The sequence below is a fragment of the Chinchilla lanigera genome, unplaced genomic scaffold (genome assembly GCF_000276665.1).
Source record: "Chinchilla lanigera isolate Chin_1 unplaced genomic scaffold, ChiLan1.0 scaffold00041, whole genome shotgun sequence".
Classification (NCBI taxonomy): Eukaryota; Metazoa; Chordata; class Mammalia; order Rodentia; family Chinchillidae; genus Chinchilla; species Chinchilla lanigera.
Window position 1 is genome coordinate 18,475,179 of NW_004955442.1, and position 12,195 is coordinate 18,487,373.

The following is a 12,195-nucleotide window of genomic DNA, read 5'->3' on the forward strand; positions in this document are numbered from 1 at the left end:
CTGGTTTTGAAGGAGTCTAATAAACTTGAGAGGCCTCTGACTAGAGGGGCTGAGGTGAAGGGGCACATTGCTTGTGTTCTCCAATGCCAGAACCCTGTCCACGAGGCCAGGGGCTCAAAAGCAAGATGCCACTGATGGCAGGAACCTACTGGTTCTGGAGATAGTAGAGGCTGAGCGAGGGCCCAGTTTTCCATATCAGAATACTGTGCACTGAGGACACCATGCAGGGCCTTGAGCAAAATTTATATCCATTTCCCATGAAAGAAAGCTAGCAGCAGACCCAGAAGCAGAATGGAAACAGCTAGGTAAAGGAGGACCATGAGTTCAAGGCTAGCATAAACTACATAATGATTTCAAGGTCAGCCTGAACTGTACAACCAAACCCTGTCTCAAAACATCAAAGCAAAACAAAAAGCTAGTTGGAAGACTTAAAGATACCTGATTTCAAGAAAGTAGAAAGCTCCAGTATCTAGACACAGACCAATGGAAAAACAGAGTCCAGAAATAGACTCACATAGTCAATTGATTTTCAGTGAAAGAGCCAGGAAAGGATAATTTTTTGCAATAGGCATTCACGTGCAATATAATGAGCTCAAACTTTACAGCAGACCATAATAAAAAAATAATTTAAAATAGATCATAGACATTTATGTAAAAGCTAAAATTATACAATCTATAGGAGAAAAATCTTTGTGATCTTATATTTGGCAAAGCCTTCTTTAAAAGGGCTGAGGAATATAGCTCAGTGGTAGAATACTGGCCTAGCATGTGTGAGATCCTTGGTTCAATCTCCAGGACTGCAAAAGAATGAGGAAAATAAAGAGAAGGGAAAGGGAGAAAGAGGAAGAGGAGGAGGAGGAGGATTTCACTGATGTGAAGTTCTAGAAAGGTAAAGTTATTGTGAGAAAAAGTAGATGAGTAGTTAGGGGTTGAGAATCTGGGGAACAAGTTAACTTCCTAGGAGCACAGACTGAACATGGGGTTGGTGAAACTATTCTGTATCATAAATATGGTGATTATTTATCAAGCCCCTTATATAAAATAGTGTAGTATTTGCATATAACCTATGAAATCCTCCTGTATAGTTTAAATCATCTCTAGATTACTTGTAATACCTAATCCAATGTAAATGCTATGTTAATAGATGCTATATTACATTGTTTAGGGAATCATGATGAAAAAAGTGTGTTTTTTCAGTACAGATGCAATTTCTTTTAAGAGTAGGATATATTTATTGAGGAAAGATAGCTTCTGTCAAAGAGACAGAAGGAGACCAAGAAAGCGAGTTGCTGTGGATCCCGCTTCTCGAGGGAAGTTTCATAGAGCAAAATCACGAGGTGGGTATAAAGTGGGCCAGAATCTATGAAATAAAAGCAAACTCTTACTTCCATCCAATTATCTTGGTGGGACCTCAAAATAAATCCAAGAAATATAAGGGAAATATTGTAATTCCTGACCTGCTAGATGTCTAATACTCTGAGTTCATGTTCCCCAAAATCAAAGAATAAATTCTAAGGAACAACAGAGGTTAAGAGCAGGATATATTTAGTGAGGGAAAGTTAGTGTTTGTCAAAGAGAAACAGAAGGAGACCTGAAAAGTGGGTTGCCCCAGATGCAATTTTTTAAAATATTTTCCATCATTGGAATCCACTGATACAGAACTGGCAGATACAGAGAGCCAACTACATTGTGTCACTCATAACCCATACATAGATTTCAAATGTATATAAGTGCCATCACAGCTGATAAAATCCAGAACCACTAAGACTGTTACAGAACTCATAATGTGCTTTTAAAATTTTACTTTAATGTGATAAAGTAGATTTTTTGTTTGTTTGTTTGTTTGTTTCCAGTACTGGGAATCGAACTCACGACCTTGCACTTGCCAGACAGGTGCTGTGCCACTGAGCTAAATCCCCAGCCCCTAAAGTAGATATTAATAAAAATATATAAAATATTTTTCCTCTATAAAAAAATCAAAATTTCACAACAAAATAGTGAATGACAATAACTAATACACTGTATAATTGTGATATGAAAAGAATGGCCAAGACGTTACTCAGCATACAAGTCATAGACAAAGAAAGATTCTAGCTTACAAAGAAGAAATAAGCAAATAAAGTGACAAAACTTTCCTTTCAATGAACAAAAGAAACAAGTTGTATAAATGAGGGCCGGGGATGTAGCTCAGTGGCATAAGCTCCTGCCTGGCAAGCCTGAGGTTGTGAGTTTGAAAAAAGAAAACCTGATAGTTGTATAAATGAAACAAATTAGCATATACCTTAAAATATTTATGAAACAGCAGAATAGATGATTTGGGGAACTATTTGAACTTTTCTCTATTTCTTATTTATCTATCTTTCATAATGTGCTTTTGTGCCATTGTGTATTTTCTTGATCAGTAGATATTGAAAGCATAATTCTTATCTGTGGGAATTCCCCAGTTTTTGTCTGTAAAGAGGAGTCAGTGTACCAGGTATGGGGGCACATGCCTATAAGCCCAGCGCCGAGGCAGGAGGATTGCAAGTTGGAGTTCAGCCTGCACAATTTAGCAAGACTCTGTCTCAAAATATAAAAAATTTAAAATGGCTTTAGATATAGCTCAATGTGAAAGCCTTGGGTACAATTCCAATAAATAGCGGATAGATAGATGAGGGATAGATAGATAGATAGATAGATAGATAGATAGATAGATAGATAGGAGTTCAAGGGAGTATCCCTACAGGAGTAATAGCAGAGGCAATACTGTCCTTTGGGCACAAGAATGAGAATAGATTCTGCTGCAGATTGGGAGATATCCACCAGAATAGAAGAAACATGATAGGGCTAAAAATGAACAGGTTTTTGAGAACATGAAGAGTTCTTTGAGCAATAAGGAACTGGGGAGGCTGTTTCCAATTCCTGACCTGATGTCCTCCTTGGGGGTCACTGAACAGTTTGACCAGCCTCTCACTGGGCACAAAGGTGGGCAGCTAGAACAAGACCAGTGCCAGCCAGCCACACCTCACCTGTCTCTTGAGTTGTTAGCCCTGTTACTGTCCTGTGATGAGCTGGACTGGATATATGACTGCAGTGTTCCAAGTGATTGTGGAGGTGATAATGCATTTTATTCCCTTCTAAAATCCCTCTAATGACTTAAGCCACAGGTATAGGGATTGAAGTACAGTGGCAGCTAGTCACTTGCTCCTCTGCCATCCCACTGGAAGGCAAGTGATTGATGCTCAGGGCAGGTAAAGACTCACAAACTTAGAGAATCAGCAGGGGCAAAGCAGGTGTAAATTGCTGGAAAAGATTGAATCTCAGCTCTGAATGCACCCCCCAAATAAAGTCTATATCAAGATAAGCACTGCTCCCACAGACCTCTGTGGCCTGCTGAGGCCTCACAAGGGCACAGCCTGATGGGCATGATTGGAGATGACACTTTGGACCTGGCTGCCATGGCAGGACTTGTCCTGACCCCTAACTTCTCCAGGATTTGTGGGCAGCGTATCACAAGCCCTGAGCATGGAACCATCGCCCCTGGCTTCAAACCCGGCAGCACAGTTGCTCCGTCTAGGCTCTTCTCAAGTGTCAGGTCCCAGAGGGAGCTGAGGGTGCATGTTGAGCTCTATAGCCCTGAAAGTGCTCCGCCCACCCACCTACATTCACACACATATACACACACTCACGCACATTCACGCACACTCACCCTGCCTCTAGCTGTGGGTGAGAAAGTTGGGTTACTCTGATGTGCCATCATTTCTCAGTGCCCAGCCACATCCCTGGAAAATGACCATTTAGAAACATTTTGAACCTTCTTAATAAGTAGAGAAAGTACTCAACCCTCGGGACTGCCTCTCCCTTTACCGTTCAATCTTAGCTAAGACAAATTTCACCTGGAATTTAATTGCTAGAGATAAGGTAAAGTGCTTATATAAAGAGACCAATGCCACTGAAAGAAGAATTTATTTTTTATATTTCTCAAGAGACATGGACATTTAACACTATACAGGGCCACAGAGAAACCTCAGGACCAGGAGACAGGGATAGGAATGAGGAGAAAGTCAAAGCAGAGTAAATAATTTAGGATTGGCTAATTTAGATAGTTCCAGTAGGCTTGGGTGTGGCGTAGTCTCTAGTTGCCTGGGACCTAGCCCTGGGATGGTGGGGGGAGGCTGGTGGATATTGTCAGGTTTGTGAGATAAGGAGGTGGTTGGGGGTGTAAAGAATGGATCGGTCAGTTTGCACACAAAAGATGTGCTGTAGAAACCTGTTATCTCTGGGAACCAACTAGCTCTGGGAGGGCAGTTTCTTCCCAGACTATAAGGCCCCCTATTACCAGAGCATCAGGTATGTAGAGAATAAAAAATATAATTAATAGAATCAGCCCTGTAATAAATTAATGCCAAATAGACTCAGAATCTTAGACATTAACTCCACCCCATCTGGTCTCCCAGTTCTCTGCCAGTTATCACTAAAAACCTCAATTCCCAAGTCTTCATCCTCAATTAAGATCTCTGCTCAGTTCCAGATGCCCAGCCTGCTGGATTTCTTACTTGTTCTCCCATTTTCAGTTTATTGTCCCCAGTGCTCCAACTGTCTCTTCCAAGTGGCATGACAACATACATACACGCACAGATTCACACACAGGGATGGACACTTGAAAAATTAGTAATCCAGGCCAGCAGCTACTGTCACCTAGATATCAAGCCATCTCCAATTTCCCTTCACACTGCTTTATCTCATGCCTCTTCTCTTACCTGAAAAAGCCTTGCCAACCCCTGTGTAGCACCCCTGCCTCCAATTGTCTTGTCCCCCACATCCCCCAACACAGAGGCTATAGCCTTTGTCCAGCTAGAACTGATGCCCCATTACACACCCCAGCCCTCAACACAATTGAACCCCCAGTGGTTTTTTCCCACCATGCTGAGGATCGAGGCTAAGACTCATAGCTGGGCAATAATGGTCTACCCTAGACTGGCCCCAATGGCATTGCCAGCTTCCCCTTCCTTGCCCACTTCTCTTTTACTCTGAGGCCACTCAGCTATACCCCAGCACCTACTGTACTATAGGCACCCTCTGTATATTTGTTGGGTGAATCACTCCAGTGTTATGAGGAAGGTACTGTCACCATGTTGCATGTTAAGAAACAAACTCACTAACACTATGAGAATTACACTTAGCTAGGAAATAGTAGAATAGGGGTGTGTGTGTGTGTGTGTAGCAAGGTCTGTTGAACCTAAGAGTTTAAGGTCATGAGCACTGTTCCTACAGCCTCTTAAACTTGCAAGATGACCCAAATCAGAAGCACTCAGCAGTGTGGTTGCTACTATAGCACTGAGTGGCTGTGGAGAAGTGTTTAGAAGGCAGAGTGGCCAAGCCCAGGGAATGGGAGTAGCTCCTTTGTCCAGACTCCTAGTGAGAAACTACAAGGTGATGGCAGGTGTCTGAGGGCAGAGTGCAGGAAAGGAAAGCACCTGCTCCATTACCAGGGCCATGACAAGCTTTCAGTTCTTAATGTTCCAAGACTGCAGGGAAGCTGCCTGCCTGGCCCTAACAGGACTCCAAGGACTCAAAGTGGAAATGCTGGCTACATGTCCATCAGCCCAGCACAGAACACAAGTTGGCTCCTCCTCCATGCCCGGGGGACCTGCTCTCCAGCCAGTCTCAGCTCAGTGTGCCACGAGAGGAAGATCTGGCCTTAGGAAATCAGGAAAGACTGTGACTACATATAATGATTTTTCCCTAGATGTGTTCCAGAAATACTCTTTAAAAGACTCACATTTGAGGGTGTAGCTCAGTGGTACAGCACTTGTCTAGCATGTACAAAGCCATCACCATGACACCACAAAAAAAAGACATCTGAAATACAAAAATGAGCAATTAAAAAAATTTGTTTTTACTTCCATTTTCTTTACTACTTTCTTAGAACATAGTTCACCAAAACAGATTTTCTCAAATTTAAGGCTTAATTAAGACTCTCCAAATTATGATACACTTCAGACTAAACACCTGGACTTCAGGTGCATTCTCCACTTGTCACTGCTCAGCTGGAGCCCATTCTTGCTGTTTGTGATCATACTGACAGTGGAGGTCTCACGCCATGCCCTACCTCTACATTTGATCATGTGAATGTTCTGTGCTTTCTCATTGTTATGAAATGCCAGTTTTTTTGGCCAGAGCTAGGCTTCCTGAGTGGGGAGTTTATTGCTGACAGCTCTCTTTGCATTAATGAGTTTTATCATCCTTCTTGGTGTTTTCTGGACCTAATTTCCCAAAGACCTACAACAGTAGGTACCACTCTAAAGCTGGACCCTCAAGATTCTGCTTCCTGGTTATTCAATCAAGCACTTAATCTCAGTACTACTGTGAAGGACACTTGCAGATGGCATGAAGGTTATGCTCAGCTGACCTGAAATTGGAAAGATTATCTTGGTTTATCTGGGTGGATACAATGGAATCACATACGCTCTCTATTAATCAGTTTTGTGTTACTACAGTGAAATACCTGGGGCAACTAAATTTATAAAGAGAAAAGGTTTAGTCAGCTCACAGTTTGGAGGATTCAAAGTCCAAGATCAAGTGACTTCTGGTGAGGGCAGGGGATGGCAGCACATTGTGGGAGTACATAAAGGAGTAAACGGTCATAACCAGAATTAGAGCAGAGAAAGTAACTGGAATACCACCATCCCTTTGAATGCACACTCCCTGTGACCTAAGAATCTCCCATTTGACTTGATCTCCTAAAGTTCCACAACAGCACCCAACAGCATTCTGGGGACCAAGCCTTTAACATATTGATCTTTGGGGGACATTTACCACCCAAAACATAACAAGCTCTTAAATTAGTAGCTGATGCAGAAGAATCAGAGATCTGAGAGGAGACATCTGGGAGGATAAAGATATCCCAAGTGCCTGCCATTGTGCATGTTGAAGAAGGCCACAAGTCAGGCAATGAAGGCAGTTCTGGAAGCTAAGAAAGACCCCTGATCAGCAGCCGGCAAGGAATGAGGAACCTCAATTCTACAACTATATGGAACCGAAATCTGCCAACAACCTGAGTGAGCTTGGAAGTGGCTTCATCCCTACAGCTTCCAGAGAAGAGGCAGCCCTGCCAGCACTTTGACTTCAACCTTGTGAACCCTAGAGCTGAGAAACAGCTGGGTCACACTGTGCCCAGATTCTGACCTGCATAACATGATGAGCTTGGACTGTCTTGAGCCACTGGGTTCATGGTGATTTACTATGGCAGCAGCGATGGAAAACTAATATATACACTTTTGAGAAGAGGGAGATGTGCATTTTTGCTAGTTCCTTTTGTGTGTTTTCAATGTTGTAGAATGTCTTGTCTATTCACTTGGATCTCTAATTTCTTTTTCTTTAAAGTCTTTTTTGGTGGGGACAATGCTAGGGATAGAGCCCAGGACCTTGTATGTTCCAAGAAAGCACTTTACCACTGGCCTACACCCTCAGTCCTAGACCCTCATTATTATGATATGAAGGAAGCAGTCGGTCATTTTGACTCAAGCACTGTCACTATTCATTTTATTGTGTCAGCTGAAGACTTATTAATGTTTTTCTATTATTTTCATCCATAACCCTTGCAATTACAATAGCAGTCTGTTCTATGTACTGGAGCTACCTAGGTACAATTTAAACAGATATTTACTAGAATTAATTGTCTGGCAATTTGCTAGACTCTGAGTTATAAAGATGGCAAATCACATTCTCATGGACTAATATGTGCAGAATAGCAGCAGCTAAGAGCCCCTCCTCAGACCAACTGCTGCTTAGATGTGGACTCTGCCACTTCTAGCCCATGCTGTGTCTCTGTCCTCTATCTGAACAGAACTAATCCCACTGGAGACAAAAGTTCTTTTTAAAGAGCAGAGTGTTCACCTTGTGGATGGAGATCTGGCGGGGTCCCTAGATGCACTCAGATCTGGTGTTGCTTGGAGGGCTCCCTGGGCCTCCCAGAGCTCCTTTCTGAAGCTTACAGAGCAAGAGGCAAGACTGGCTTGAGACGACGAGTCCCGTCACTGTCCTTCCCTGTCTGCCAAGAGTAAAGCAGGATGTGCCGCTTCCTGTATGCTGTGAAATTTGTCAGAATAAAAATGAAATAATTTTTATCAAATCCTGAGAGAAAGAGAGAGAGAGAAAGCATGCCTGGAGAGAGCTGGACTGGACATGGTGGCTCAGGTTTATAATCCCAGCACTCAAGAGACTGAGGCAGGAGAATTGTGAGTTTGAGGTCAGCTTGAGCTATACAGCATGTTCACATTCAGCCTGGGCTACTTGTGAAGAGCCTGTCTCAGAAAGGAAGAAGAGGAAGAAGAGGACTAAGAAGAACAAAGAAGAAGGTGGAGGAGGATGAAGAGGAGGAAGGGAAGAGGAAGAAGCCGCCAGGTTATGAAGGAGAGGAGTTTACACATGCACGTTTGACAATAAAAGCTGTCATGAAAGATGGCTAGGGCAGCCCAGCACAGTGGCACATGTCTAGAATCTCTGCTACCTGCTACTTGAGAGGCTGAAGCAGTGGAATTGAAAGTCTGTGGCTAACTTGGGAAACTTACTAAAACCCTGTCTCAAAATAAAAAGGGCAGAGTGTAGCTCAGTGGTGGAGTATTCAACCCCCAGAGCTGAAGGTAGAAAAAGACTGTAGAAAGGCCCCTGCCACCCACCTCACACAGAAACACTTCTTCGAAGTCACCTGTCCAGCAGCTGCCCATCCAATCTTGGGCTGATGACATCTTGCTACTGATCTTCATAGCCGTGGATCCGTGTTTCAATGTGTCTTACATACCCTTCTCATTTTGCTTTTAACACTGTCCCTTTTCCCTGGTCCCTTCAAATACCCCAGGATTTCCATGGCACGTGTGTCCTGTATTGCGATGCTCCCTGCTTATTCCCCTGTAAATATCATGGTGTTCTTGTTTTATCTTTGTGGTGCTGGGGATTGAACCCCGAATTTCACACATGCTGGGCAAATGTTCTATCACAGAGCTATTCTCCCCATCCTTTCATTTTTTATTTTGAAACAGGATCTCCTTAAATTGCCCAGGTTAGTGTGGAACTTGCAATCCTCCTGCTTTAGCCTCCTGAGTATCTGGGATTACAGGTGTGCACCATGGTCAGGCTAACATCATTCTTTAGAGAATCTCCCCCTTTTATTTGAAGGCTTATGGTCCAAAGCTTGCCCTTTGAAGGCCCATCTCAAGCGCTTTTCCATCTGAGAAGCCTTCCCCTTCCTCTCTGAGAGGTCCACCTTGAATTCTCGTAGCACTGTAATGAAACCTCTCCACACTGACTCCACCTCAGTCCCTCTGCTCATCAGAGGATTATCACCTTTGGCCCCCTAGGCCACACACAGCCTCGCCTCCTGCCCATGGGTGCCCTTCTCCAGGCCCCATGGACTCTGGGCACTATGGCCAAGGTGGATTTTCACTTTTCTGTTTTGAGGCACTTCCCAGGCCAGCACAGGATGTTTTGGAAGGGAGAAACACCTCCACCATGGAAAGGACACCGAGTCTCTGGCACTGGGTTTGGACGGGAAGGTTTCAGGCTGCACAATGTAGATAAACTTCACCCAGAAGCCAGCCCTCTTGAGCAGGGGTCAGGGAGCAAGATTCTCCCGCTGTTCTTTTGGGAGGCACATCTGTCATGCCCCACCCTGAGGAGCACCCTCGCTTGCGTGTTCCAAAATTCTAGGTCCCTGCACATCCTGTAGGGTGACCTCTCTGACCAGCCCTCTGAGACAGTTGGCTAGTGAATCCGTGTGTGAACTTAAGCCAACTGCCACAGCCAGCTTCCAAGCAAAGTATGTTTTTTACTTTATGCCTATGTTTTTGTTTGCTTGTTTTTCCCCCAGTATTAAGGACTTAACTCAGAGCTTTGACTAAACTATATGTTCAACCTTTGTATATTTATTTTGAGACTCTCTAAGTCACTAAGTTGCCCAGGCTGAGCTCAAATTTTTAATCCTTCTGCCTCAGTGTCCCAGAGTGCTAGGATAATAGACATGTTCCACCACCCCCAGGTTTTGCCTATGTTTTTAAGCCCCAAAGACTTCTGGTTCTGGGAAGGACTGGGTAACTGTGTTTCCTTCAGAAGGTCCCTCTCAATTCTGAGAATCCAGGCTCTATGATTCCAGCTTGCAGCTGTTGGACAACAGCTAACCATTCTTTTTATCACAGTGTCCTCTTCACCTTGCTCCAACTCCATCCCCTGCGCCTGCCTCCAGAGGCAGGTGATAGGGTGTGGCCATGCAGAAAGAGAGCAGTGGAGCTCCAAAACATCCTTCCTGTGCCAGGACACACCCCATCCACGGTAGATGCTGAATGATTGCCAGGCAGAGTTGTACTGACTACAGCAGGAGAAGGGAAATGGAAATGTTGGCCAATAGCCCCTTTCTACTGACATCCTACCATTTTATTTGTATGTGTTTTGTTATAAACTAACAATTTCATTTGAGGAAGAAGTTCAAACCATAAAGAAGAAAAGTAAATGTTGTCCTGCCTCACTCCAGCTCTGCTCCCTGGAGGTGGCCTCTCTCTAACTATTGTTCTTACTATGTATGGGTAACTCCCCAACTGTAAAGTGTGGATCCCACATCTTGACTTCTCTAATAGTAGGCAGTTTCTCCTGGCTCTAATCTATAATAAATGTGAAATGAACACATGTAGGCATTCCCCACCTCTCAGCCTCCCAACTTGTTTATTGCTTTTATTTCTTCTAATCCAGTATCTCCCAAGAGGGTTCAATAAACATCCTCTTAAAATTCAGATTACCTGGCCCAAGACTACAGTTTTTAGAATTTGTGGTTGGGTCTACTAATATGCATTTGTAATCATCACCCTTAGTTCGTTCACTTTTTCTTGGTTAACTTTTCAGTACACTAAATTTGGAGAATCATTATCCTTATACCTTTCTTTATAATTGTAAATAAATCATCAAGTAGGATGTTTATGTCTACTCCATCAGAAACCCAACCAAGGAGTGACATCAGTGAAAATGGAGGAGTAAAAAAATCCACATTTCATCCCTCTGCTTTTATGCAGTGGAAAAGTTGACAAAAGCTCTCAAAGTTAACTTTTCTGGAACCAAAGGCTTACAGCAAACTAGAAAAAAAAATTTTTAAAATGGCTGAATCTCACTAAGAAATAATATAAAATTTACCCAAATTTGATGAATTTTGAGATAGTAATAGAATTTTTTTTTTTCTAGCAAAGAAAATCTCAGGACCAGATGGGCTGGTAAATACTGCAAAATATTTTTTAAAGTTTTAATAGAAACACTTCTCAAATGCTTCTGATAATATGAGAGGGAATACTTTCTAATTCATTCTATGAAGCCAGTTTTTGGTGTTTTGTTGTTGTTGTTTTGGTTTTCTTCCAGTACCAGGAATTGAACTCACAACCTTGTGCTTGCCAGACAGGCGCTGTGCTGCTGAGCTAAATCCCCAGCCCTGAAGCTAGTTTTAACCTGAGAAAGACATCACAAGAAAAATACCGACCAAGATCCCTTATAGAAGTAGATGCAAGCTGGGCCTGGTGGTATATACCTGTAATCCTAGCAGTCTAGAGGCTGAGGCAGGAGGATTGCTGCAAGTTCAAGGCCAGTTTGGGCTATCTAGTGAGCATAAAGACCAGCCTGGACTACATAGCAAGACTCTATCTCAAAAACAACAAAAAAGTAGATGCAAAAATATCTTCAACAAATGATTAGCAAACTGAATTTAGCAGCAGAATTTATCCTAGGAATACAAGGTTGGCACAGAAAGTCAATCAACATAATACATCATATTAATAGAATAAAGGAGTAAAAACATAAGCTCACCTAAACAGACACATAAAAATTTGACAAAGAAGCATTTGACAAAGTTAAAATACATCTTCATGATAAAACCATGTAATAAACTGGTAATATAAGGGAACTTAACCTGATAAAAATAACAGCTAAGATCATTTTTAACAGCAAAAGACTAAAAGCTCTCTCCTTGCAATTACAAGCAAGACAAAGACGTTCACTCTTGTCACTTTTACTTAACATGTACTAGAGGTTCTACACAGCACAATTTAACATGAAAAAGAAATAAAAGTCATCCCAACTGGAAAGGAAGAAATAAAACTATGTTTGCAGATTATATGCATGATCTTGTATATAGGGCATCCTAAAGAATCTACAAAAACAAAAAATAAAATTAAAAATCTTTTTTAA

At 42.5% G+C, this 12,195-nt stretch overlaps 1 long non-coding RNA gene across 2 annotated transcripts in view; it reads left to right on the forward strand.

The window, feature by feature from the left end:
* Nucleotides 1-12,195, forward strand: part of LOC106149319 — a 35,075-nt gene that overhangs the window by 928 nt on the left and 21,952 nt on the right. The window lies entirely within an intron of this gene.